The sequence below is a fragment of the Saccostrea echinata genome, unplaced genomic scaffold, assembly GCF_033153115.1.
Source record: "Saccostrea echinata isolate AGI-Se365-2 ecotype Australia unplaced genomic scaffold, CSIRO_AGI_Sech_v1 ptg000002l, whole genome shotgun sequence".
Classification (NCBI taxonomy): domain Eukaryota; kingdom Metazoa; phylum Mollusca; class Bivalvia; order Ostreida; family Ostreidae; genus Saccostrea; species Saccostrea echinata.
The window spans coordinates 25,175,810-25,199,938 of NW_026889751.1; the positions used below are offsets into that span (position 1 = coordinate 25,175,810).

General features: G+C 33.5%; 1 protein-coding gene and 8 non-coding genes across 10 annotated transcripts in view; 3 read left to right on the forward strand and 6 right to left on the reverse strand.

Moving 5' to 3' along the window:
* LOC133175534 (large ribosomal subunit protein eL36-like) overlaps positions 1-24,129 on the forward strand; it is a 415,093-nt gene that overhangs the window by 136,681 nt on the left and 254,283 nt on the right. The window lies entirely within an intron of this gene.
* Trnak-uuu (transfer RNA lysine (anticodon UUU)) lies at positions 2,811-2,883 on the reverse strand. The gene has a single exon. It is a non-coding gene; the product is annotated as a tRNA-Lys (tRNA).
* Positions 6,841-6,927, reverse strand: Trnam-cau (transfer RNA methionine (anticodon CAU)). Its single transcript is given in 2 exon segments — positions 6,841-6,876; positions 6,891-6,927. It is a non-coding gene; the product is annotated as a tRNA-Met (tRNA).
* Trnaa-ugc (transfer RNA alanine (anticodon UGC)) lies at positions 7,548-7,620 on the reverse strand. The gene has a single exon. It is a non-coding gene; the product is annotated as a tRNA-Ala (tRNA).
* On the reverse strand, positions 8,208-8,280 carry Trnak-uuu (transfer RNA lysine (anticodon UUU)). Its single transcript has one exon. It is a non-coding gene; the product is annotated as a tRNA-Lys (tRNA).
* On the forward strand, positions 8,971-9,043 carry Trnar-ccu (transfer RNA arginine (anticodon CCU)). The gene has a single exon. It is a non-coding gene; the product is annotated as a tRNA-Arg (tRNA).
* Trnaa-ugc (transfer RNA alanine (anticodon UGC)) lies at positions 9,878-9,950 on the reverse strand. Its single transcript has one exon. It is a non-coding gene; the product is annotated as a tRNA-Ala (tRNA).
* Trnar-ccu (transfer RNA arginine (anticodon CCU)) lies at positions 17,984-18,056 on the forward strand. Its single transcript has one exon. It is a non-coding gene; the product is annotated as a tRNA-Arg (tRNA).
* On the reverse strand, positions 19,589-19,661 carry Trnak-uuu (transfer RNA lysine (anticodon UUU)). Its single transcript has one exon. It is a non-coding gene; the product is annotated as a tRNA-Lys (tRNA).

Here is a 24,129-nt window from a genome sequence, read left to right on the forward strand (position 1 = left end):
AATTGCACGTAAGTACTTTAAATATTCTTAACTATGAAAATAATTGGTATTCAACAATTCAATAAATTATTCTTAGAAAATCAGACCACTTCAGTTTGATCTCCTTAGCAACGCATAGAAATTCTTTCCGAACAAAAAGTGCGCTCTTTTGTAATGGAGGTGTTTGGTTCGACTACTATCTTACGTCATATTTGTCAAAATCATTTCGTAAATAGATATTGATAGAGCTATGTCGTTATCATTGCACATTGTCAATACATTTATATGTTTCGTTTTGTTTACGGATTTATGAGATTGATCAATGTTCGATACATGTATCTTCACAATTTACATTATTATACTTTAAAGCAAAATCCGACACTTGTTTCATGTTTGCGATCAAGTGTTAAAAAGAAGTCTTTTGCTGTGACCTTCAATTTAACAAATAGATATATTGATGATGCTTTGTCAATTAACAATATTAATTCAAACATTGATTCGATATGTCCCATTAAACTCAATAAAAGATTCCACAGATTCTGACACATTACATATTTGGATGTTTTTCTCAAGAAAGACATGATGGTAAACTAACACCTAAGCTTAAAAGATGATAAACGAGATCATCAGCTTCCCTTATTTGTGAAGCAATATATCATTTTCACCAGCATTTAGGGTTTATGTCAGCAGAGGATTCGAAGAGCAAGAGCATGTTTTCGTATTAACAATTTCTAAAACGACTGCGCTGCTGCAGAATAAGTTGATGATAAGGGTATCAACAATTTCGTTAAAGCCAAATTTTCGCAAAGTTTATGGTCAATGCAATGATCTTGTTAGCATATACATTATGTTGTTAGCTCGAATGTTGACTGATGTCTTTATATAAATTGTTAGTTCATTATTTTCGTACTGAATTGTGAACACATTTTCCCTTTATCTGATTTAAACAAAGGATAAGAGGCGGAGGTGACCGATCGAAAGATGATGCCTACTCCCCCATGGCACCTTGGCCTTGTTTGCTCTGCTCACAATTTGTATTGTTTAATTGGACTTTGAGCATGATTACTGTTTGTTTTTTTCGCCTTTCAATTGATAAAAGTTCATTTCAATTACCCTCAATGCGGATTTAACTCCGTTACTGTCGAGTACCAACAAACGCAAATTAGATATAGGTTGTTGACTCATTTTCAATAATTTCGCTCAAAGTGGGGATTAAAAGATGCAAAGTAGGTTTAGATTTATACAAGAAACAATACTTAAAGTTAAATCAAATAAATTAATTACATCATTTATACATGTATATTTATTTAACAATAAAATGATATATGTACCTGAAACGGAAAATATAACGTTCATAATAAGAGTAATATTTCGAATGAAAATCGTGGTTATTAAAAAAATTGCAATCGGTATGACCTCCTTGTGGAAACAACAATTCTTGAACATTTTCGAGAAAGCCTTTTCCAACTATATAAATTTTGTAAAGCAGTCAAAAATTCAAAATCATGTACAATCAGATTGTAGAATAAATAACTTTACCCTAGTCTCGAAAAAACTTTACCCTAATCGTAAATACTTTACCCTAATCTGCAGCAAAACTTTGACGTACATTTTCTTTTTAATTACGCTAAAGTTGAATACAATCTCCAAACGAGCATGTGAAACTGAAGATGCCCGACAGATTGGTGCAAAATAAAGTAAAACTTTTTCCTAGAAATCACCAATATTTGTACGAGAAAATGTGAAGCGTTTTTGCCTATCGTCATCTTGGACTAGGGTAACGCACTTTACCCTAGTCCGTTTCTACACAGTGATTTTAGCCAACAATATATTAGACACACAGACAGACAATGATTGAAATCTCAATTTCCTTCCAATGTTCATAGAGTTACTTTGATTGTTTTCTTGTTAAGGTCTGATGACACGTTGCTCGAATATCTGTTTTGTATCTCTTCTTATTATACAAAAAATTAATCTTAATTATCATGATTAATCATAATTATCATGATTTTATGATTTTAAACTGTTTTCAAAATGTCTAAGTAGATTAGGACACCAAAAAATTGTAATATTTGCAATGTTAGTGATTTCCAATGGGATTATATAGTAAATAACCTCCCCTGGAATCTTGCACAAATGCCCGGTAAGGTACCATAATTTTTTGTGAGGAAGCAATAGTTCAATGAACGTGTAGTGTGACCTTAAGCAGGAAAAACAAAAGTAAAGGATATAAACAAGATGGAGAATCCGGGTATCGATCCCGGTACCTCTCACATGCAAAGCGAGCGCTCTACCACTTGAGCTAATTCGCCACACATACACATTATAAGCCAATCAAATGTACACTTTAAAGGTCTAGTGGTGAATTTTTAAAGTTGAAACTATCATGGAAAAATTATAAATAATCTCTTCTAATGCAAAGTCACCAATTTCAAATGAGAGGAAGACTGAATGAAGAACCGCCAGCCTCAAAGGAAAAAATAATAGGATGTAACGAATTCCACAGTGTTTAGCTTACTTTTTGTCCACAAAAAATACCTTCTTGAAAATGTGACACCTGTCTTCCTTAGATTGAATGTGTCCACAATTTAGTGTGACAAGATAGAATAGCAAAACCTTCCCCTACTCATCCGCCAACACCACTATCCTACCATTACCTCCCCCGAGAAAAAAAATGATCAGAACTGAATGAAATATACATAAAATACCTGCCTAACCTGTATAGGGCAGTAGTACTTGGTAATTTTTTGCATGTAATAAAGTGGGCTTTCAATGCCCTGTCAGTTTTCCTAATTAATGGGCAAAAGGATTTATATGAAAGAAAATAATTTCGCCCACGTTGGGACTAGAACCCAAGACCCTCAGATTAAAAGTCTGATGCTCTACCGACTGAGCTACGCGGGCTTATACCCTTATAATGATTAACTTAACTTTTTTGCCTAGTACATGTACATCCGTTGAAGCCAGCCATTGATATATTGGATTAAACGTCAACATGGAAATTTTATCCACTTGAATCAGTCAATAAAATCCATTCCGACAGAAAATTAAAGGTATTGTTCTTTGAAACTTTTTATTCAACAAAAGGCCTATGGGCCACATCGCTCACCTGAGCACTGTGGCTAGGAAAAAAGCAAAAATCAGTTCAGTATTGAAAAGCTTTATATCATAAGTGGTCCCGACCTACCCCCAAAAAGGGACGGGTGGGTGGGTGGGTAGGGTGAGTGGTATCATTTGAACAAAATTAATCTACACTAACTAAAGATGCTTACATATTTCTTTGTCTGTGACTTTTTCCCTACAAGTTTGAACTTTCAATATGGTCCCACCCTACCCCCGGGGTCATGTTTGAACAAATCTGAATCTACACTATCTGTGGATGCTTCCATATAATTATGACCATCATAGCTTTGCTGTTCTTGAGAGGATTTTTAAAAAAAAAATCTATGTATTTCTATGCATAAATTTAATCATCAATTGTTGCCCCACCCTATCCCTGGTGGGGTCATGATTTTTTTCAAAAATAAATCTACCATACCTTAGGATACTTCTGAACAGTTAATAACCAGTCATGGCTTTGCTCTTCTTTTTGTATATTCCTACATGTATGTAAAATTTTATCGTCCATTGTGGCCCCACCCTACATGTACCCTCGGGGGTCATGATTTGAACAAACTTGAATCTACACCACCTGAGGATGCTTCCACATAAATTGTTTGCCCCACCCTACCCCCGGGGTCATGATTTGAACAATTTAGAATTTACACCACCTGAGGATGATTCCACATGAGTTTAATTTTTTCCTGCGCAGCTCTGTTAAGGCTGCATAAAGGGGACGGGACCTAATTTATACGCGAAATGTTAACTATGATATCACACAAAAATAGCAATACCTCACAATAACAGAAAATGAAATAATTTGCGATTATAATCTGCATAAAAGTAGAACTACATCAACACTTACCACTGCATTCATTTTTGTCGCTAGTTAATCCCACACAGCAAGATATAAAAAAGTCACTGATCGCAATGCACTTGTCGACATGACGTAATCATGGTAAAATTTGACCATGTTAACTATTATTTAACAGAATATTATTTGAAAATGTTAAGTAGACAATACTTGATATCGCGATTACTCAACTTAATGGAACTCTTTCGCGATGAAGGTAGGAAACGTCAATTAGCTAGGGGCAATGTGGTGTTGCATACAACGCGAGATCGAGCATTGTGGATTTTTAAAGGGCAGATATGAAAGCGAAATATCTTGCCGACTCGTCTAATTAAATTCAAATATTTCTTTCTGATAATAGTTACTTTTGGAAGCTGATGAAACTAATGAATCCAATTAGACAACCTACTATTTGAAGTCCAACCCTTTGCAATACATTGTACTTTCGGCAAATTAATTGTTCGAATCATTCAATCGTCATTAGCGTAAGTACTTCATGCCCCGAACATCTCGCGAGATTTAGAGTTTCCTCGACTTCGCCGCAAAAGAGGGGCATTAAGATAGGTAACTGTGAGGTAATCGCGATACTAAGTATTAACACAAATCTGAAACCATTGTTTACTGTCATTATTTAAAAACTATCGAGAGAATGTATTGAATTAATTCAACAGTGTTTTTTGTGTAGGGTTTGCATGTTTCACGCCGAGGTGCTTCATTAAATCGCTATTTCGCAAGGACATACACTTGATAGATCTTCACCATTTTTTGAATATACATAACGGGAACATTCCTTAACCTGAAAAGTGCTACTGCTTTCCTGAATTCAAGAGCATTACGTAATAAATACATTAAATATTTGGTAAAGGTCACACATATTTCGACTAGAGCTAAATAACTTGAAACTTAAACTAATAAAATGCGAATTCTATTTAAAGCAGCAGCACTTTCCATAAACTTCAAGATATCTAGAAACAATTTATTACTTTAATTTTTAATTTTAACTAGGGTATGCCCTTACGATATTGAAATTTGTTCATGACTTACATACAGTACACATTACATACATCTATCACGTGACTGTCAAATAACGTCACCAAATCAAATTCAATGCAGAGCGGAGTATACAATGTTATTTCAATTATTACTAAAGTCATGTGATAATATTGTAGCTTTACAAAAATAAATTCAGTTTAAAAGTATAAGTTTTAATGCACGTTTATATTTCGATGATTTCTTTGTAGTACTCTTTAACAGGCCCGCGTGGCGCAGTGGTTTGAGCGTTTGCTCTAGAGTCGCGGAGTAAGGAGTTGATCCTTACGTCGCGGGTTCAAATCCCACTGTGGGACGTGGAGACCAGTCCTTCGGATAAGACCCTGTCGCAGTAGGTGCTGGCATGAAAAAGATCCCTCAATGCTCAATGGCCCTGAGTGCCGAGTATAGGTCAAAATTTGTAGCTCTCCACCGTCTAGTGGTGGCGTATCCATACGAGGAAAAATTCTCGAAAGGGACGTTAAACAATAAACAAACAAACAAACTATTTTACAGTGCTGCGTGGCCCAGTGGTTCTTGAGAAAAAGCTTTTTAAAGATTTTTCCTACATATTCCTCTGTAAAACGTTGATCGTCCATTGTGGCCCCTCCCTACCCCCGGGGGTCATGATTTGAACAAACTTGAATCTATACCACTTGAGGATGCTTCCATATAAATATGATCAATCATGGCTTTGCTGTTCTTGAGAAGATTTTTAAAAGATTTTTCCTATATATTCCTATGTAAAAAATTTGATCGTCCATTGTGACCCCACTCTACCCCCGGGGTCATGATTTGAACAAACTTGAATCTACTCTACCTGGGGATGATTCCACATGAGTTTCATATTTCCTGTCCCAGTGGTTCTTGAGAAGAAGATTTTTAAAAGATGCCATTAATTTTTCACTTTGTAATTATCTCCCCTTGGAAGAGGGCGTGGCCCTTCATTTGAACAAACTTGAATCCCCTTTACCTAAGGATACTCTGTGCCAAGTTTGGCTGAAATGCGCCCAGCAGCTCTGGAGAAGAAGATGAAATTCTGAAAAGTTTACAAAGACAACAACGACGACGACACCGACAACAGACAACGGACAAATTTCGATCTGAAAAGCTCACTTGAGCCTTCGTCTCAGGTGAGCTGAAATGATATCATATTCAAGACAATATAATTTAAAAACATTAAAAAAATTCATCTATTAAGATCAATATAATACAAATAAGAGATTCAATAAAATTAGCCAATTATCTTCCTTCAATCATTTGTATTTACCTAATCCTTGAACTTACATTTGCATTGTGTAAAGCCAGCCCTCTTAGGAACTTTCGAATCTGTCATTTGAACACAATTGATGGGCCTACTATTTTCAATATGCAAATACTCATTGACAATTTCTTATATTTATTTTCATAACACGTCTGACTGTACATCATCTCTCTGTAAGTCAGAATTCTGAGAGTTTCTTATTCGAACTATTCCCTGCCATCTTCGGTTCAAGAATGTTTGTTAAAGAAAAGTGTGGTTTATTAAAGAATATTGTCAAGTACAAAAAACCGCTATCCAAGTACTTTTCAGATTCTAATGGATGTTTTCTTGTCCATTTTTACATTAAACTATGCTCAGATATTTTTTTGCATTTTATACGTGTAACTTTAAATGCCCCCGTGGAACAATGGATAAGGCACCGGCCTCCTAAGCCGGGGATTGCGGGTTCGAGTCCCGCAGGAGGTTTGCCATTAGTTTTGGAACCTCTAACGATATTCCAGAGGATACCAACAAACACCCGAACAAATACAGGTAATTAATACATGCAAATGTTTATGGACTTTTAGCTATAAGCGAACAAAAAAAATTAATAGGGAAGTAAAAAAAAAAAAATGCTTGCCCCGGGTGAGGATCGAACTCACGACCTTCAGATGGCCCTTATGTGATTATGAGACTGACGCGCTACCTACTGCGCTACCGAGGCATATAACACCAATTAGAACACAGTTTGAACACAATGTTAAATCTGAATCTGTCCCAATCAAAAGAAAAAAAAAACTTTCAAAAAATCCCAAAAATACAAAAATCACTCTCACACTAAATGTGCATTTCAGTGAACTCTTTTCAATTAGAAAAATAATACGCGACCTATGTTTTGTAAAACTTCATTAAGATCAAGCTATAATTAAATTCTTTTGATTCACCTTGACAGAATGGATTGTCTAACTCAGATGTTATGGGCACGTTTTCTAACAACTTCTCGTTGTACTATCATTGAAAACAAAATGACTGAACAAGAGTGAATGCTTGCACTTAGTCTAACTAATGATTGGAAAATATATTCTTTCTTTCATTGCAATTCCCATATGATACTGCAAAGTAATTCTTTTGTTTTCGGATTAGTAAGTGTAAGTCATTTTATAAAGAATTGTACACTACATTGTAAAATGCCAATGTCCCCAAAGTATTGTTTACTTAATATATTATCCAACAATGTTTTAATCACACACACAGACACTGATTGCAATCTGAACTTCCTTCCAATGTTCATAGAGTTACTTCAGTTGTATTTGTTATTAAGTAGGAAAAACAAAATTAAGGAGATGGAGAATCCGGGTATCGATCCCGGTACCTCTCACATGCAAAGCGAGCGCTCTACCACTTGAGCTAATTCCCCATACATACACACAAAATATGAGCCAACCAAATGTACCCTATAAAAGTCCAGTGGTGAATTTTGATCTTAAATTTGAACCTATCATGGAACAATTATATATAATCTCTTCTAATGCAAAGTCACTCATTTCAAATGAGAGGAGGACTGAATGAAGAACCACCATCCTCAAAAGGAAAAAATAATGGAATATTAATTATTCGACAGAGTTCAATCTACTTTTATTCAGAAAAAGAATCACCTTGAAAATGTGACACCTGTCTTCCTTAGATTGAATGTGTACACAATTTAGTGTCACAAGATATAAAATATCCAACCACAAAACCTTCCCCCCCCTACCAACACACCAACTCCACTCTCCTACCATTACTTCCCCCAAGAAAAAAAAATCAACACTCGATTTTCTTTTCATTATCTTAATTCATTGAAAGCACACACAGTCTAAACCTACGTCAAAACTGAATGGAAAGTACATAAATTACCTGCCTAACCCGGAGAGCAGTAGTATTTGCTAATTTATTGCATGTAATAAAGTGGGCCTCCAATGGCCTGTCAACTTTCTTAATTATTGGGCAAAAGGAAAATAATTTCGCCCACGTTGGGACTCGAACCCAAGACCCTCAGATTAAAAGTCTGATGCTCTACCGACTGAGCTACGCGGGCTTCTTCATTCATAAACGTTTAGCTTAATTTCTTTTGCCTAGTACATGTACATTTATTGAGAGCCATACCTTGATGCATTGCATTAAATGTCAACATGGAAATTTTATCGATTTGAACCACTCAGTAAAGTCCATTCCGTAAAATTAAAGGTATTGTTCTTTAAAACGTTTTATTCAGAAAGATGTCATATTCATGAATATTTTTCAAACAATATAATTTAAATTTTTAAAATGTTCGTCTATTCAAATGAGCAACAATACAAATAAAAGATTCCATAAAATTAGCCAATTATCTTCCATCAATCATTTGAATTAAACTAATTCTTGAACTTACATTTGCATTGTGTAAAGACAGCCCTCTTAGGGACTGCAGCAAGTTTCGAATGTGACATTTGATCCCGATTAATAGTCCTACTATTTTCATTATGTATATACTCACACACAAGTCCTTTCTTTATTTTCAAAGCACCAACAAACCTAACTTTTCATTCTCTCAGTAAGGCAAAATTTAGAGATTTTCGAAACTATCCCTTGCCATCTTCGAATCGAGAGAGTTTATTAAAGAAAAGTGTCAAGTATAAAAGACGCTTTCTAAGTACTTTTGAGATTCCTAATGGATGTTTTCTTTTGGCATTTGCACATTAAACTATGTTCAGATATTTCTTTGCATTTTATATGAGCAACATTCAATGCCTCCGTGGCCCAATGGATAAGGCACCGGCCTCCTAAGCCGGGGATTGCGGGTTCGAGTCCCGCAGGAGGTTTGCCATTTGTTTTGGAACCTCTAACGATCTTCCAGAGGATACCAACAAACACACGAACAAATAATTAATACATGCAAATGTTTATGGACATTTAGCTATAAGCGAACAAAAAAAATTAATAGGGAAGTAAAAAAAAATGCTTGCCCCGGGTGAGGATCGAACTCACGACCTTCAGATGGCCCTTATGTGATTATGAGACTGACGCGCTACCGAGGCATATGACACCAATTAGAACACAGTTTGAACACAATGTTAAATCTGAATCTGTCCCAATCAAAAAAAAAGAAACTTTCAAAAAATCCCAAAAATACAAAAATCACTCTCACACTAAATGTGCATTTCAGTGAACTCTTTTCAATTAGAAAAATAATACGCGACCTATGTTTTGTAAAACTTCATTAAGATCAAGCTATAATTAAATTCTTTTGATTCACCTTGACAGAATGGATTGTCTAATTCAGATGTTATGAGCACGTTTTCTGACAACTTCTCGTTGTAATATCATTGAAAACAAAGTGACTGAACAAGAGTGAATGCTTGCACTTAGTCTAACTAATGATTGGAAAATATATTCTTTCTTTCATTGCAATTCCCATATGATACTGCAAAGTAATTCTTTTGTTTTCGGATTAGTAAGTGTAAGTCATTTTATAAAGAATTGTACACTACATTGTAAAATGCCAATGTCCCCAAAGTATTGTTTACTTAATATATTATCCAACAATGTTTTAATCACACACACAGACACTGATTGCAATCTGAACTTCCTTCCAATGTTCATAGAGTTACTTCAGTTGTATTTGTTATTAAGTAGGAAAAACAAAATTAAGGAGATGGAGAATCCGGGTATCGATCCCGGTACCTCTCACATGCAAAGCGAGCGCTCTACCACTTGAGCTAATTCCCCATACATACACAATATAAGCCAATCAAATGTACCCTATAAAAGTCCAGTGGTGAATTTTGATCTTAAATTTGAACCTATCATGGAACAATTATATATAATCTCTTCTAATGCAAAGTCACTCATTTCAAATGAGAGGAGGACTGAATGAAGAACCACCATCCTCAAAGGGAAAAAAATAATGGAATATTAATTATTCGACAGAGTTCAATCTACTTTTATTCAGAAAAAGAATCACCTTGAAAATGTGACACCTGTCTTCCTTAGATTGAATGTGTACACAATTTAGTGTCACAAGATATAAAATATCCAACCACAAAACCTTCCCCCCCCTACCAACACACCAACTCCACTCTCCTACCATTACTTCCCCCAAGAAAAAAAAATCAACACTCGATTTTCTTTTCATTATCTTAATTCATTGAAAGCACACACAGTCTAAACCTACGTCAAAACTGAATGGAAAGTACATAAATTACCTGCCTAACCCGGAGAGCAGTAGTATTTGCTAATTTATTGCATGTAATAAAGTGGGCCTCCAATGGCCTGTCAACTTTCTTAATTATTGGGCAAAAGGAAAATATTTCGCCCACGTTGGGACTCGAACCCAAGACCCTCAGATTAAAAGTCTGATGCTCTTTTTTTTTTTTTTTTTTTTTTTTTTTTATCTTTTATTGGTGAACATCAAATAAGAATAATTTTACAGACATCTCATTCTATTCTATAAAATCAAAATAAAAATTTTATAAGCATAATCACAAAATAAATAATAAAACATCATCAGTCACTTTAACTAACGGATTTCTATGCAAAAATTTCTTTGAAAACATTTCCTTTTTCTTTTCAACAATACATAATTGATAATGTTGATATGAGACGTAATGCTTTAACATGTACTTACAAAGTCTTATCAGGTCCATTTTATTAGAACTTTGTAAAAATATTTGTCGTCTTCTATAAATACAGAATCTACAAATGGATATAAAAAAAAATTCACAAAAAATATATTAACATTCTTTACCTCACGTGGAAATCTTAACATGAATATACTTTCAAAGTCTAAACTATTGTACACACCAATATCAACGTCTTTTAAAAGTGACTCTAAATGATAAATCACAAAATTGTTATTAAATTCTACTAATTCATCGCATATTAACTATTGTACACACCAATATCAACGTCTTTTAAAAGTGACTCTAAATGGTAAATCACAAAATTGTTTTTAAATTCTACTAATTCATCGCATATTAAAAACAATTGTAAAATATCTTCATTTTCAGATCCATAAATTGGACATAAATTTGTTTCTGATTTTCCAATTTTTAACAATTTCTCATATGTAAAAATAGCATTGTGATATATTTTAAATTCTAATTCAACTATATCAGGGGGTTTATGCGATTCCCACAATGAAATCCACCTTTTTGTGAGACAATTATCATTCAACATTCGAAGTTTGTTTTTCCAGTATGTATCTGATACAGGTATTTGAAAGAGTTTTTCAACCAATATTTTATAAAATATGTTGGTAGTGCATGAATTGAACATGATTTTTTCTTGTTTAAATGATATGATAAACTCGGGAATAAAATCATCTCTCCTGTATTCATTCTTTGAAACATATTCCTTCCAATCATCTGGTAAAATAGATAGTAGATTTGTATAATTTTCCTTAATCAATGATACACTTATTTCTGAATTGTCTTCATGTATAATTTCAACAATGCTAGACAACGGTAAAAAACCAGGAATAACTTCGTATGATATATCTTTCACATGAGTTATAGCAGCATTGATAAAATGATTCCAATATAACATTTTGATACCATTCATTATTTTTGGATTACAAAATAAACAGTAATTAAAAATGTCATTTCCTTTTTCGGGATTATAAATATACTCTTTTACAGCATACCACGCACTAAATAATTCTACATAAAAACTGGGTAAGCTTTTAAAATCTTTTTTGTTAAACTGTAGTAAAAAAGTTTCCATACCTCCTTTTAAATTGCCAATCTTTGTCAAAAAAATAATTGAATATATCTTTCCATAAAAATTCTTTTGTGTGACAGAAATATTTAGCTAACACCTTTAGTCTAAATGATAACATTTTCAAATGAATATCACTTATTTTCAGGCCACCACAATGTTTAACACCAATTATAGTTTTATACGAAACTAAGTGAGCACCAAAATTCCAGACAAAATCAGAACACTCTTTTTGAATAATTTCTCTTGCCCACTGAGGGATTGAAATAACTGTCAACGTGTACCATAATTTAGACATAAGCAAACAATTAATTACAATAGCTCTTCCTTGAATTGATAAACGTCTTTGTCTCCATAAATTTATAATTTGTTTGATTTTTTGCACTTTATCTCTCCAATTTAAATGTTCACATTCTATCCTATTTTTACCAAAATAAATACCTAGTATTTTCATGACATTTGTTTGAGAAATACTTAATAATATTTTTTCATGTTCGAAAATATCTCCAATTCCTATGCACATTATTTCAGACTTCTGAATATTAATTTTGACCCCGGATGCTTTTCCGTACAAATCAAAAATTTTTAAAACTTCAAAAACAGATGTTTTGTCAGAGAGAGTCAATGTTGTATCATCTGCATGCTGAAACATTAGTCCTGTCTTATTTGACATTGGAATTGGAATACCCCTTATTAATTCGTTTTGTTTAATAACATAGCTTAATGGTTCTGCTGATAAAACATATAGCAAAGCAGATATTGGACAACCTTGTCTCACTGAATTCTTGATTGGAAAATATCTAGTTAAAAATCCGTTACATTTTACACTACTATATATGTCAGTGTAACCGGAAGTAGAACTCTTTAATGAATAACTTAACAAAGTTAATAGCCAACTTGGCTTAAAGGAGTAAACTGCCTCCAGTTATGATTGTCAACCCAGGTAAGGGGATATCTGAACTATGATCAACGCTAAATGAAAACACAGTTGTAAGTTTTATAAATGTAATAAAGTGAGAATTAACCTTTGTAAATGATAACAAATAATAAATAATAGTCAAAATTTAAACAAGAATAAAGGGAGGAATGTGAAAATCTATGAAAATAATTTATGTCCCTACTGAACTTCCATACTTATGAAAAAGGTCAAAAATCCTATTAAAACTGCTATAAATGTCAATGATTTGGAAAAATGTAAGGGAAATGAGCTACATCACCCAGTATGAACTCTACTAATCAACACTCTAGAGTTGAACTTAAAATAATAATGCTAAATCTGGACTCAAAAAATATCTAACCCAGAAAATAACAACACCAAAAATAAATAATAAATAGTGGTTCTAGAAATTATACCTGTTATCTACATATCCCTAGACCAGGCAGAACTTGGAAAGGGAAACTTAATTTACTTTAAATAACCTACATCCTAACCTATCATATAACTTTATTCTATAAAACCTACATCCTAACCTATCATAAAGTGCTCGCTCAGCACGTGCTAAATGAAACCTATAATGCCGTGTACCTTGAGGTTGGCATAAAATCAGAGATAATGAGCCATGAGGCTTATCCCTAACCAAGTGAAGTAAACTGCTCGAACACGGGTTTAAATACCCTAGCAAGGTCCAAAATAAAAACCAATGACTATCAAAGATCCTAAAGCTAAGTTAACCAATCAGAACACAGCTATCAAAAATACTACGGAAAGACTGCCAACATGGATGACACTTCCTATTTAAAAAGTAAAACATGTGGAATGTCAACTCATGTCCTAACTTATAAACGACAAATAATAAAAGGGTTTTACGTAAGTAACAACTGAAAACAAATGATATATAGAATAATCTGACTGAAATATCAGCAAATTCTTGTAAAATATTATTTACGAAACGATGGCTATGAAATAAAAATCTAAACCAGTACATCAGTATAAAAAATACGTATCCATTTTCTAAAATATGGTCCAAATCCAAATAATTCTAAAACTTTAAACAAATACTCATGACTAACCTTATCAAAGGCCTTTTCCTGATCAATTTTTACTCCATAACTCTCAATATTATCCATATCAACTAAATCAGTAACATCTCTTATACTTATCAATGTGTCAGCAATATCTCTTCCCATAATGCAACAAGTTTGATTTTCAGATATAATGTTTGGTAAAACATGTTTTAATCTATTTGACATCACCCTTGCTATTATCTTGTAATCGCCGTTTAGAAGACTTATAGGTCTCCAATTTTTAAAAAGTTTTTTATCACCTTGTTTCTTGTATAACAATGTTAAAATGCCCATTTTCATTGAATGTGAAAGATTTCCATGTTCTTCAACTTCTTTGAATACCTTAAATAAAATTCCACTCAACTGTGGCAAAAAAGCTTTATAAAATTCTACTGTCAATCCATTAGACCCTGGGCTTTTATTGTTTGCCATTTCTTTAACTGCATTATCAATTTCATTTTTATCTATAACATTATCACACAATTCAATATCATTTTCATTTATTTTTCTACTCATAAATGATAAAAAATGTCTTCTGCTTTCATCATCTGTTTTAACTGATGAATATAACTGTGAATAAAAATTGTATTCTATATCTAAAATTGATTCTATGTCTGATTTTGTAATACCTTCATCATCTAATAATTCTTTAACTGAATTTGATTCTTGTCTAGACTTCTCTAGGTTCAAAAAATATTGTGTACATTTGTCAGATTCATTCGCCCATTTTGCTTTTGACCTTAATATTGCTCCTTGGCATTTCTCTAATTCAAAATCAGACAGGTCTTGTTTTAAAGCTTCATATTTCTCTATGTTAATATTCATACCTTCTGCAATATTTTATGACAATCTTTGAATACTGTTTTGTAATCTGTAATATTTTTTATTTCTTTCTTTTGCTCTACTTTTGCTAAAACTCTGTGAAAATTTCTTAATCTTGTATTTCAAATTGTCCCACCATATAAGTGTTGAACTTTCAAATAAATGGCAACATTTTTCTCTTTCAATTATTTCAATTATTCTTGATCGGTATATTTCATCATTCAACAATAAATTATTGTGTATCCATAAACCAGGTCCACGTTCACATGTTACATTGTCAAAATATAATACAACCATTGAGTGATCACTTAATGTAGTCTCAACATAATATAAACTTTTAACAAAACCAGAAATACTTTGTGAAACTAAAATGTAGTCTATTTTACTCTGAACTAAAACACTTTCTACGACTAACTTCCTAGAAAATGTTTTTACCCTACTATTCCTTTTCCTCCATAAATCAACAACATTGTGTTCACTCATCAAATTATAAAGGGGTTTATAGGACTGATCATAAACATGAGCTGTCTTTCCTGACTTATCTAACTCTGAAAGAGAATTATTGAAATCTCCCAATATCAATAAATTATTAGACTGAGGAATAATGTGTGAAATAGATTGAAAAAATGCCGCCCTTTCTTTTGTATAATTTGGTGCATAAATATTAATAACATCTATGTTTTCATTATTTTCATTATAAGTTATGTGTAAATATCTACCATCAAATCCCTAATAAATTGGACTTTATCTTTTACTTCATTTCTTATTAAAAATGCTACACCCTTTGATGCTGTGTCAAAATTGCTATATAGTACAATACCATTCCACAAATGTTTATATTTTTCGATAAATTCAACTTTCCAATGCGTTTCCTGTAAACCAATAATGTCATATTTTCTTTCCTCAAATAAAGCAAATACCACTTTCATCTTATTAACATCACACAATCCATTACAGTTCCAAGATGTCAAAATGACCATTATTAAGAAAGAGAGAAGAGAGTTTATCATCATCATTTCTATTTATTTTTCTTTGCCTTAACCTTCTTTTTTACTTTCTTCTTTCTTTTCTTTTTTTCCGTGATCACAACTTCATTTCCGGTGTCCGAGTCTGTCTCTGAAAGCTGTTCTGATAATTCAGTACCTGATTTGTGATCGTTATTGTTATTCACTCCTCTGTTGTGCACACCTGTTGGGGCCCTGCGTGGTACACGTTTCCTCTTGCTCAACACTTTCTGTATTTTCCTCTACTTTTTCCGATGAGTTCTCTAGATCTGCCGATTCGATGGTTTTACTTACTTCTCGAAACTGTTCTGTTTCATTGTTTTGGACTAATCTCTCTCCTGTTTCGTTCTTTTCCATCATCTCAGTATCCTTTTCCGTAACGTCTGCATCCCCTTCGTGCACCCATCTGCTTCCATGTTCGATGGGTTTTCTTCGTCCTCGTTTTCGACTTCAGAATTTTCACTATTATTGTCGTAACTGTGATCACTCAAGCGACAATGACATTTGTGAGTCCATTCACCACACTGGTCACACAAACTGGATCTACACATTCGGGCGTAATGGCCTTGTTGTTTACATTTAAAACAGGTAAATTGTGGCCATACCCTAAATAAGTGCTCGCTTGCATAACACAGCGAACACACCTTTATTTGACCGTTATGTATGCATCGGTAATATTCTTTGCCGAACTTCACTGTGTAAGGAAACGAAGACATATTAGGAGGGAGTTTCACTCTTACATACCTGGTACCATCTGCTATGGTCGTGCCTGGATAAAATCGTCTATTCACAGGCGATAGGATTTCAACTCCCATTGTATTCAGTGTTTCTTCTATTTCAAGATCTTCAATATAAGCTGGTAGATGGAGAAAACTTACAATTATTGTAGACTGAACAACTTCATAACACTGAAAAACTTCATTTCCATCCTTTATTCCTTCCAGCAGTTATTGTGTTGGTGCTTTTCCGTCGAGTGTAACTTCATACAAATTACCAGACTTCGGCACACATGCGTAAAGGGACCCAATACCACAATTTTCGTGCATGAATTTTATTATTGCGTCAGGCTTCACGCTAGAGTTTTCTCTCACATTCACAATCACAGTGTTTTCACGACAGTACTTTCTGTCCTTGAATAAATTATTTGATCCGCCAAGATGGCCGCCACTCGACGTGGCAGGCATCTCTAACACCCTTGAATTGTTCAATTATTAACAATGTTCAAATACCCTAGTCAAAAACTTACAAAATTTAAACATATAAACACTATGCCTCCCACTAAAATGTAGAAGACAGACGTTCACTACTTACAGTTGACACAAAAGGTCAATTAATGCAGAGCCAAATTCCTTCGTGCTCACTACGATAAGCAAACCGGAAGTCTCCTCAAAAGTCTGATGCTCTACCGACTGAGCTACGCGGGCTTCTACCCTTATAAACCATTTTTTTTTGCCTAGTACATGTACATTTGATTGAAGTCAGACCTTGATGTTTTGGATTAAATGTCAACATGGTAATTTTATCGATTTGAATCACTCAATAAAGTCCATTCCTTAAGATTAAAGGTATTGTTCTTTAACACATTTTATTCAAAAAGTTGTCCTATTCATTAAATATTTCCAAACAATATAATTTGAATTTTTAAAATGTTTGTCTATTAAAAAAAAGCAACCAATAGAAATAAAAGATTCAATAAAATTATAATTTAGCCAATTCTCTTCCATCAATCATTCTTATTTTCCTAATCCTTGAACTTATATATCGGCATTGTGTAAAGCCAGCCCTCTTAGGGACTCGGACATTTGAACCCGATTAATGGTCCTACTATTTTTAATATGCAAAAACTCACGTACAAGTCCTTTCATTTATTTTCATAACACCCACAAACCTGAATGTATATCATCTCTTGTAAGTCAAAATTTTGAGATTTTCTTATCCAAAATTATGCAATGTTCGGTTCAAAAGTGTTTATTAAATATAAGTGTCAACCACAAAGGACGCTTTCACAGTACTTTTAAGATTCCTAACGGATGTTTTATTTAAACAATAAAATGCTTTCTTTGGTTGTTAGTACGTGAATTAATGTCGCAGCTGTTGCAGAAAAAATACATAACCCGCTTAAGCGAAAATATTCAGTGGATGTAAATATTTTGGTATTTTCACATTGAACTATGTTCAGATATTTCTTCGCATTTTATATAATCATTTTTCAATGTCTCCGTTGCCCAATGGATAAGGCACCGGCCTCCTAAGCCGGGGACTGCGGGTTCGAGTCCCGCCGGAGGTTTGCCATTTTTTTTTATAACCTCCAATGATATTCCAGAGACTACCAACAAACACCCGCACAATTACAGGTAGTTAATACATGCAAATGATTGTTGACATTTAGCTATTTAGCAAACAAAAAAATAATAGGGAAGTAAAAAATAAATGCTTGCCCCGGGTGAGGATCGAACTCACGACCTTCAGATGGCCCTTATATGATTATGAGACTGACGAGCTACCTACTGCGATACCGAGGCATATGACACCAAACAGAACACAGTTTGAACACAATGTTCAATCCGAATCTGTCCCAACAGAAAAAAATCCTCAAAATACAAAAATCACTCTCACACTTTTGACGCTTTATAAATAAGTATTTCGGTGAACTTTTCTCAATTAGAAAAATAATATACAACCTATGTTATGTGAAACTTCATTAAAGATCAAGTTAAAAATAAATCCTTTTGATTCACCTTGAAAGAATGGATTGTCCAATTCAGATATTAAGAGCACGTTTTCTGACAACTCTCTCGTTGTAATATCGTTGAAAACAAAGTGACTGAACAAGAGTGGATGCTTGCACTTAGTCTACCTAATGATTGAAAAATATATTGTTTCTTTCATTGCAATTCCCATATGATACTGCAAAGTAATTCTTTTGCTTTCGGATTAGTATGTGTAATTCACTTTATTAAGAATAGTTCACTACATTGTAAAGTGCCAATGTCCCAAGTATTGTTTACTCACATGCAATATTTTATCCTACAATGTTTTAATCACACACACACACACACCCTTACACACACACACACACACACACACACAGAGAGACAATGATTGCAATCTTAACTTCCTTCCATTGTTAATAGAGTTACTTCAGTTGTATTTGTTATTAAGTAGGAAAAACAAAATTAAGGAGATGGAGAATCCGGGTATCGATCCCGGTACCTCTCAGAAGCAAAGCGAGCGCTCTACCACTTGAGCTAATTCCCCATACATACACAATATGAGCCAATCAAATGTACCCTATAAAAGTCCAGTGGTGAATTTTGATCTTAAATTTGAACCTATCATGTAACAAATATATAAAATCTCTTCTAATGCAAAGTCAATAATTTCAAATGAGAGGAAGATTGAATGAAGAACCACCAGACTCAAAGGGAAAAATAATGGGATATTTATTATTCGACAGAGTTCACCCTACTTTTTATTCAGAAAAAAAATCACCTTGGAAATGTGACACCTGTCTTTCTTAGATTGAATGTGTACACAATTTAGTGTAACAAAATATAAAATATCCAACCACAAAACCTTCCCCTACCCACCCACCAACTCCACTCTCCTACCATTACTTCCCCCCAGTGAAGGAAAATTCAACACCTAATTTTCTTTTCATTATCTTTATTCATTCCGAACTCAGAACTGAATGGAAAGTACATAAATTACCTGCTTAACTCATAAGTCAGTAGTATTTGCTGATTTATTGCATGTAAGAAAGTGGGCCTTCAATGGCCTGTCCACTTTCTTAATTATTGGGCAAAAGGAAAATAATTTCGCCCACATTGGGACTCGAACCCAAGACCCTCAGATTAAAAGTCTGATGCTCTACCGACTGAGCTACGCGGGCTTCTACCTTTCATAAACGATCAGCTTAATATTTTTTGCCTAGTACAGGTACATTTATAGGAAGCCAGACCTTGATGTATTGCATAAAAATTCAACATGGAAATTTTATCGATTTGAACCACTCAGTAAAGTCCATTCCGTAAAATGAAATGTATTGTTCTTTAAAACACTTTATTCAGAAATATGTCACATTCATGAATATTTTTCAGAGAATATAATTTGAATTTTTAAAATGTTCGTCTATTCAAATGAGCAACAATTCAAATAAAAGATTCCATGAAATTAGCCAATTGTCTTCCATCAATCATTTGAATTAACCTAATTCTTGAACTTATATTTCTATTTATAAAGCCAGCCCTCTTAGAGACTGCAGCAAGTTTCGAATCTGACATTTGAATCCGATGAATGGTCCTACTATTTTCCATATGTATATACTCACATACAAGTCTTTTCTTTATTTTCATAACACCCTTATCTCATTAAGCCAAAATTTTGAGATTTTCTTATCCGAAACTATGCCTTGCATTCTTCGGTTCTCGAGAGTTTCTTAAAGGTTCTTAGACACAGATTTGAACTTAATATTTTCTCAAATTTTCTGTATAATATCACGACTTATATATTGCAATAGCATTTCACACGAAAATATAATTAAAAACTTATTTTATCTGGAAATTATTGGAACTACGAATTCCGGGACGCGTTTGATTAACACATCTTTGCACTTACACAAATTTTAATTTTACCCTTAATATTTAAGAAAAGAAGCGATTTTGTTATGTATTAATGAAAAATATTAAATCTATAATCCAGAAAATTCAGAGTAGAAATGTTCGAAAGCAAAACCAACTCACCAGTATTGTCAGTCCGTGCTCTGTGATGTGTACAGAGCTTAACAAACTGAACACACCCGTGAAACGTATAAACTGTTTTTGTGAACAGGGCACGAGCTCTGTTATTGTTAACGTTTACGATTCACCGGGTGTGTTCAATTGTTAAACTCTGCACACACCACTGAGCACACCACTGAGCACGGACTTACAATACTGTGAGTGGGTTTTGCTTTCGAACATTTCTACTCTGAATTTTCTGGGTTATAGTTTGAATATTTTTCATTAATACACAACAAAATTGCCACTTTTCTTAAGTTTTAAGAATAAGATTAAAATATGTGAAAGCGCAAGGATGTGTCAATCCAACGCGTCCAGAAATTCGAAGTTTTAATAACTTCGAGATGAAATAAGATTTTTATTATATTTTAGTACGAAATGCTATAGCAACATTTAAGTCATGAAATTATACAGAAAATTTGAGAAAATATTAACTTTAAATCTGTGTCCAAGCACCTTTTAAGAAAAGTGTCAAGTACAAAGGACGCTTTCTAAGTCCTTTTAGATTCCTAATGGATGTTTTCTTGTGGCATTTGCACATTAAACTATGTTAAGATATTTCTTTGTATTTTATATGAGCAACATTCAATGCCCCCGTGGCCCAATGGATAAGGCACAGACTTCCGGTTGGCCTCTTAGGAGTGAGCACGAGGAATTTTCGATGAATTGAAAACGACCATTTGTGCTTGTTGTAAGTGGCAAAATTTAACTGTTGAACTTTAGGCACAAAGCCATTGTATATATGTTTATAATTATAGTGTAAATAAGTTTGACTTTGAACCTATATTGCTTGTAAAAACAAAATAACAATGCCAGCCACGTCAGGTGGTGGTCAAAGTGGCGGATCTAGTGAATTCACCATACAACGAAAGTACTGCCGAGAAAACACCCTAGTAGTAAATGTGCATGACAATTCCCGAGTAAAGCCAGATGAAATAATAAAATTTGTGCATGAACACTGTGGAATAGGGTCTTTGTATGCATGTGTTCCAAAGTCTGGGAATTTGTTTGAAATTACTTTAGACGGGAAAGCCCCCACTCAGTATTTACTAGAGGGGATCAGAGTAGGAGAAAAAGTTTATGAATGTGAAGAAGTTATTCAAAGTTCCCTAGTAGTCAGGTTCTTACATCTACCTGCATATATAGAAGACGAGGAAATAGAATCGGCGCTACAATCAATGAATGTCGAGTTATTATCGCCGATTAAGAGAAGATATTATCCGGGAACAACCATTGCAGATGGTACACGTTACGCGAAGGTTAGATTACCAGAGAATATGTCATCATTCCCGTAAACAATATGATTCCGGAAAGAATATTATAGATGTATACATAACAATCAGATCAAAGTGTGTTCGCTCTGTTATTCTAGTGAACATTTATTTAGAGCGTGTCCCAAATTTGTATGCTTCAAATGTAAAGGTCAGGGTCATTACGCAAGGGCTTGTAGATCCCATCTTTGTCATAAGTGTGGTGAATGGGGAAACAGGTGTACCTGTAAACAACGCATGAGTGATCATGAATCGGATTCCGGAGATGATGAATGGAGTTCTGATATCAAGAATCAGGAGGTGACTAACGAGGACGGTAAAGGAGAGGCTCAAGAAGGGGAATTAGGTGAACATTCAATTTCAGGTGAAGAACACAAAAATACAGAAACAAAAAACGGAAACGGACAGTAATGAAGTTCAGCGTGAAGAGAGAGAAAACGTGGATGGAAGTAATGTTGACATGGATGAAGTCCCTGCTGACGAGAGTCAAACGGATGAAGAGGAAACGGGAGACAATTCAGAATCGGACACAGAAATCGTTATGAACATAGCCAATGGTTAAAAGAAAAGGAAAAAGAAAAATAAGAGGAAGAGTAAAGCAAAGAAAAATAAATAGCAATGGGGAAGTTATCTACTTTCTTTTTATTTCTAATGGTTGTGATCTCTTCGTGGAACTGCAATGGGTTACGAAATATAGATAAGATGAAAAATGTAGTTAAGTTATTTGAAGAAAAAGATTTGATATTATTGCATTGCAGGAAACCCACTGGGATGATGAATTAATAGAAAATTACAAACACATATGGAATGGAAATATTATTTACAGTAATTTTATTACGTCGACTAGAGGTGTAGCATTTTTGATAAAGAATAACATTAACTCAAATATAGACTTTGTTCAAAGTTTTGATGGAAGATTTTTACATATTAGATATAAAGAAAATGATGAAAGTTTTGACATTATCAATCTATATGCACCAAATGATTCTAAAGAAAGAACCATGTTTTTTCAAAATATATTGAAGGTTATTCCTGAAACACAAAATCTTATCATTATGGGCGATTTTAATAACACGCTTAGTGAAGCTGATAGATGTGGAAAAACAAATCATAAATATGATCAGAGTTATAAAGCACTAATAGAAATAATAAGTTTCATGTTATTGATATATGGAGAAAAAGAAACGAAAGAGAACTTGTATTTTCGTGGAAGCGTATTATTGAAGGGAATCTTGTTCAAAGCAGAATTGACTATATTTTAGTCTCAAATGATTTACGTATTTTTGTTAAGAATATAATGTATTCAAATACATCTTTTAGTGATCATTCAATGGTAGTTTTATACTTTAGTACTGATGTGTGTGAAAGAGGCCCAGGTGTATGGATTCATAATAATTCTTTATTGTCGGATAATACATACAAACAAAGAATAATTGAGATTATTGAACAGGAAAAGTGTTGTCAGTTATATAATAATTCAATATTAGTGTGGTGGGACAATCTTAAATATAAAATAAAGAAATTTTCACAATGTTTTAGCAAGATGAAAGTAAAGGAAAAGAACAGAGAATTTTTTAGAATTCAAAATGCTTTACAGAGAATGTCGCAAAATATTGCAAATGGTAATAACATTGATATAGAAAAGTATGAAGCATTAAAAATGGATTTGCAATTGGCAGAATTAGAAAATGAAAAATGCAGAGGAGCTATATTGAGATCTAAAGCTCAATGGGCAAATGAGTCAGATAGATGTACAAAGTATTTTTTGAGTTTGGAAAAGAAGAGACAAGAGTCTAATACAGTTAAAGAATTAATTGATGATGATGGGGTGATTAAGAATGATACTGATTCTATCTTAAATTTACAATATCAATTTTATTCTAAATTGTATTCTTCAGTAACAATTGAAAGTGAAAGTAAGAATAAGCTTTTATCTTTTGTTGACAAAAAACTAAATCAAACACAGGTTGAAATGTGTGAAAAGGCTATTGACTGTGATGAAATAGACAAGGCTGTAAAAGAAATGTCAAATAATAAAAGCCCAGGGTCAGATGGGTTAACTGTTGAATTTTACAAAATGTTTTTGCCACAACTCTCGCCTGTTTTATATAAAAATTTTCAAGAGATAGAAATAAAAGGGCATTTGTCACATGCTATGAAGATGGGTATTATTACATTGATATACAAGAAAAAAGGTGACAAAAGATTTTTAATAAATTGGAGACCAATAAGTCTACTAAATGTTGACTATAAGATAATAGCGAGAGTAATGGCCAATAGGTTAAAATTTGTATTACCAACTATTGTATCG